Source organism: Rhinichthys klamathensis, unplaced genomic scaffold (assembly GCF_029890125.1).
Source record: "Rhinichthys klamathensis goyatoka isolate OS25496 unplaced genomic scaffold, OSU_Roscu_1.1 h1tg000350l_1, whole genome shotgun sequence".
Lineage (NCBI taxonomy): Eukaryota > Metazoa > Chordata > Actinopteri > Cypriniformes > Leuciscidae > Rhinichthys > Rhinichthys klamathensis.
Genome location: NW_026606862.1, coordinates 1,821,501 through 1,827,500, shown reverse-complemented (window position 1 = coordinate 1,827,500; position 6,000 = coordinate 1,821,501).

Here is a 6,000-nt window from a genome sequence, read left to right as displayed (position 1 = left end):
GGTGCACTTTTCGTTTTTATCCCTATAACCTAACCCTAACCCTAACCCTAACCCTAACCTAACCCTAACCCTAACCCTAACCCTAACCCTAACCCTAACCCTAACCCTAACCCTAACCCTAACCCTAACCTAACCCTAACCCTAACCCTAACCCTAACCCTCACTTGTGGTGTGGTGATGTTGTTGAGCCACAGATATTTTTATCATCGCCCAAACAGGCGTTGAGTTAGTCTGTTTAATGTTTTGAGCTCATGGAATGCCCTTTCCATCTCTTTTCTAACACCTACCCTTCGTGTTTTCTGTGATTCAGCCCTTATTGGAGTACCCCGTGGCAATTTAGCCCTTTTATAATTTTATACATCTCTCTAGACAATATTTGGGTTCATTTTGGTGTCTGTATTTGAAGCGGCCAGAAGCACGATGGACAGTGCACAGCCAGATTCAGACCTCAGGTTTGGATCTTGGATCGATTTCCCCTAATCCAGCCCGTGCCTCGGACTCTGGACTTCATTTTGGGCATTGGGATGTTCCTGAAGTGTTTGTGGGTGTATGTATAGAGTTATAAAAATTAGAGATGAATTTTAAAATTAAAAACAACAAAGTTGATAGCAGAAAACCGATTTATGAAGCATATACATGCTGATTGTGTTTGGAGAGAGTGGGAGGGGCCCCGCCCTCGGTATTACTATAAAGTACAGAGGGAATGAGACACCCTAGTCATTCGAACTCGCCTGATGAGAGCCGTAGGATGGCCGAAACGCGTCGCGAGACAGTTCCTGAATGACACAGACCGTAAAATCTGTAATGGTCGCCATCATATGTGTGTGATGATGTTGCTGAACCAAAAAATAATTTTTCTCGCAGCCCAAACAGGCTAAGAGTTGGTCTGGATAATGTTTCTGAATGATACAGACTTTGGAAAAATGGAATGGCCACCATCATTAGTGGTGTGGTGATGTTGTTGAGCCACAGATATTTTTCTCATCGCCCAAACAGGCGTTGAGTTAGTCTGTTTAATGTTTTGAGCTCATGGAATGCCCTTTCCATCTCTTTTCTAACACCTACCCTTCGTGTTTTCTGTGATTCAGCCCTTATTGGAGTACCCCGTGGCAATTTAGCCCTTTTATAATTTTATACATCTCTCTAGACAATATTTGGGTTCATTTTGGTGTCTGTATTTGAAGCGGCCAGAAGCACGATGGACAGTGCACAGCCAGATTCAGACCTCAGGTTTGGATCTTGGATCGATTTCCCCTAAGCAATATTTAGGTTCATTTTGGTGTCTGTATTTGAAGCGGCCAGAAGCACGATGGACAGTGCACAGCCAGATTCAGACCTCAGGTTTGGATCTTGGATCGATTTCCCCTAACCCTAACCTCTAACCCTAACCCTAACCCTAACCCTAACCCTAACCCTAACCCTAACCCTAACCCTAACCCAAAAAACACAAGTCCCACCCCCCAAAAAAAAAAAAAAAAAAAAAAACACAAGTCCCTCCCCAAAAAAACACAAGTCCCACCCAAAAAAAACACAAGTCCCACCCCAAAAAAACACAAGTCCCACCCCAAAAAAAAAAAAAAAAAAAAACACAAGTCCCTCCCCAAAAAAACACAAGTCCCACCCAAAAAAAACACAAGTCCCACCCCAAAAAAACACAAATCCCACCCCAAAAAAAAAAAAAAACACAAGTCCCACCCCCAAAAAAAAAAAAAAAAAAAAACACAAGTCCCAGCCCAAAAAAACACAAATCCCACCCACAAAAAAACACTAGGTGCAGTACCATATCTCGGCGCCCGGTGGCGCTAGAGCTCCCAAACCAAGTGCATTCGACTCCCCGCCCTCTAATTAGTATATGGGCGGAGTTTCAGCTCTCTAGGTACAAAAATCAGGGGGGTGCACTTCCATATCTCGGCGCCTGGTGGCGCTAGAGGTCCCAAACCAGGTGCAATCGACGCCCCGCCCCCCAATTAGTATATGGGCGGAGTTTCAGCTCTCTAGGACCTATAGAACTCGAGATATAGGGAAATCCAATTCAGGGGGTGCACTTCAGGGGGGTGCACTTTTCGTTTTTATCCCTATAACCTAACCCTAACCCTAACCCTAACCCTAACCCTAACCCTAACCCTGGGACTCTACCCCTGGGACTCTACCCCTGGGACTCTACCCCTGGGACTCTACCCCTGGGACTCTACCCCTGGGACTCTACCCCTGGGACTCTACCCCTGGGACTCTACCCCTGGGACTCTACCCCTGGGACTCTACCCCTGGGACTCTACCCCTGGGACTCTACCCCTGGGACTCTACCCCTGGGACTCTACCCCTGGGACTCTACCCCTGGGACTCTACCCCTGGGACTCTACCCCTGGGACTCTACCCCTGGGACTCTACCCCTGGGACTCTACCCCTGGGACTCTACCCCTGGGACTCTACCCCTGGGACTCTACCCCTGGGACTCTACCCCTGGGACTCTACCCCTGGGACTCTACCCCTGGGACTCTACCCCTGGGACTCTACCCCTGGGACTCTACCCCTGGGACTCTACCCCTGGGACTCTACCCCTGGGACTCTACCCCTGGGACTCTACCCCTGGGACTCTACCCCTGGGACTCTACCCCTGGGACTCTACCCCTGGGACTCTACCCCTGGGACTCTACCCCTGGGACTCTACCCCTGGGACTCTACCCCTGGGACTCTACCCCTGGGACTCTACCCCTGGGACTCTACCCCTGGGACTCTACCCCTGGGACTCTACCCCTGGGACTCTACCCCTGGGACTCTACCCCTGGGACTCTACCCCTGGGACTCTACCCCTGGGACTCTACCCCTGGGACTCTACCCCTGGGACTCTACCCCTGGGACTCTACCCCTGGGACTCTACCCCTGGGACTCTACCCCTGGGACTCTACCCCTGGGACTCTACCCCTGGGACTCTACCCCTGGGACTCTACCCCTGGGACTCTACCCCTGGGACTCTACCCCTGGGACTCTACCCCTGGGACTCTACCCCTGGGACTCTACCCCTGGGACTCTACCCCTGGGACTCTACCCCTGGGACTCTACCCCTGGGACTCTACCCCTGGGACTCTACCCCTGGGACTCTACCCCTGGGACTCTACCCCTGGGACTCTACCCCTGGGACTCTACCCCTGGGACTCTACCCCTGGGACTCTACCCCTGGGACTCTACCCCTGGGACTCTACCCCTGGGACTCTACCCCTGGGACTCTACCCCTGGGACTCTACCCCTGGGACTCTACCCCTGGGACTCTACCCCTGGGACTCTACCCCTGGGACTCTACCCCTGGGACTCTACCCCTGGGACTCTACCCCTGGGACTCTACCCCTGGGACTCTACCCCTGGGACTCTACCCCTGGGACTCTACCCCTGGGACTCTACCCCTGGGACTCTACCCCTGGGACTCTACCCCTGGGACTCTACCCCTGGGACTCTACCCCTGGGACTCTACCCCTGGGACTCTACCCCTGGGACTCTACCCCTGGGACTCTACCCCTGGGACTCTACCCCTGGGACTCTACCCCTGGGACTCTACCCCTGGGACTCTACCCCTGGGACTCTACCCCTGGGACTCTACCCCTGGGACTCTACCCCTGGGACTCTACCCCTGGGACTCTACCCCTGGGACTCTACCCCTGGGACTCTACCCCTGGGACTCTACCCCTGGGACTCTACCCCTGGGACTCTACCCCTGGGACTCTACCCCTGGGACTCTACCCCTGGGACTCTACCCCTGGGACTCTACCCCTGGGACTCTACCCCTGGGACTCTACCCCTGGGACTCTACCCCTGGGACTCTACCCCTGGGACTCTACCCCTGGGACTCTACCCCTGGGACTCTACCCCTGGGACTCTACCCCTGGGACTCTACCCCTGGGACTCTACCCCTGGGACTCTACCCCTGGGACTCTACCCCTGGGACTCTACCCCTGGGACTCTACCCCTGGGACTCTACCCCTGGGACTCTACCCCTGGGACTCTACCCCTGGGACTCTACCCCTGGGACTCTACCCCTGGGACTCTACCCCTGGGACTCTACCCCTGGGACTCTACCCCTGGGACTCTACCCCTGGGACTCTACCCCTGGGACTCTACCCCTGGGACTCTACCCCTGGGACTCTACCCCTGGGACTCTACCCCTGGGACTCTACCCCTGGGACTCTACCCCTGGGACTCTACCCCTGGGACTCTACCCCTGGGACTCTACCCCTGGGACTCTACCCCTGGGACTCTACCCCTGGGACTCTACCCCTGGGACTCTACCCCTGGGACTCTACCCCTGGGACTCTACCCCTGGGACTCTACCCCTGGGACTCTACCCCTGGGACTCTACCCCTGGGACTCTACCCCTGGGACTCTACCCCTGGGACTCTACCCCTGGGACTCTACCCCTGGGACTCTACCCCTGGGACTCTACCCCTGGGACTCTACCCCTGGGACTCTACCCCTGGGACTCTACCCCTGGGACTCTACCCCTGGGACTCTACCCCTGGGACTCTACCCCTGGGACTCTACCCCTGGGACTCTACCCCTGGGACTCTACCCCTGGGACTCTACCCCTGGGACTCTACCCCTGGGACTCTACCCCTGGGACTCTACCCCTGGGACTCTACCCCTGGGACTCTACCCCTGGGACTCTACCCCTGGGACTCTACCCCTGGGACTCTACCCCTGGGACTCTACCCCTGGGACTCTACCCCTGGGACTCTACCCCTGGGACTCTACCCCTGGGACTCTACCCCTGGGACTCTACCCCTGGGACTCTACCCCTGGGACTCTACCCCTGGGACTCTACCCCTGGGACTCTACCCCTGGGACTCTACCCCTGGGACTCTACCCCTGGGACTCTACCCCTGGGACTCTACCCCTGGGACTCTACCCCTGGGACTCTACCCCTGGGACTCTACCCCTGGGACTCTACCCCTGGGACTCTACCCCTGGGACTCTACCCCTGGGACTCTACCCCTGGGACTCTACCCCTGGGACTCTACCCCTGGGACTCTACCCCTGGGACTCTACCCCTGGGACTCTACCCCTGGGACTCTACCCCTGGGACTCTACCCCTGGGACTCTACCCCTGGGACTCTACCCCTGGGACTCTACCCCTGGGACTCTACCCCTGGGACTCTACCCCTGGGACTCTACCCCTGGGACTCTACCCCTGGGACTCTACCCCTGGGACTCTACCCCTGGGACTCTACCCCTGGGACTCTACCCCTGGGACTCTACCCCTGGGACTCTACCCCTGGGACTCTACCCCTGGGACTCTACCCCTGGGACTCTACCCCTGGGACTCTACCCCTGGGACTCTACCCCTGGGACTCTACCCCTGGGACTCTACCCCTGGGACTCTACCCCTGGGACTCTACCCCTGGGACTCTACCCCTGGGACTCTACCCCTGGGACTCTACCCCTGGGACTCTACCCCTGGGACTCTACCCCTGGGACTCTACCCCTGGGACTCTACCCCTGGGACTCTACCCCTGGGACTCTACCCCTGGGACTCTACCCCTGGGACTCTACCCCTGGGACTCTACCCCTGGGACTCTACCCCTGGGACTCTACCCCTGGGACTCTACCCCTGGGACTCTACCCCTGGGACTCTACCCCTGGGACTCTACCCCTGGGACTCTACCCCTGGGACTCTACCCCTGGGACTCTACCCCTGGGACTCTACCCCTGGGACTCTACCCCTGGGACTCTACCCCTGGGACTCTACCCCTGGGACTCTACCCCTGGGACTCTACCCCTGGGACTCTACCCCTGGGACTCTACCCCTGGGACTCTACCCCTGGGACTCTACCCCTGGGACTCTACCCCTGGGACTCTACCCCTGGGACTCTACCCCTGGGACTCTACCCCTGGGACTCTACCCCTGGGACTCTACCCCTGGGACTCTACCCCTGGGACTCTACCCCTGGGACTCTACCCCTGGGACTCTACCCCTGGGACTCTACCCCTGGGACTCTACCCCTGGGACTCTAC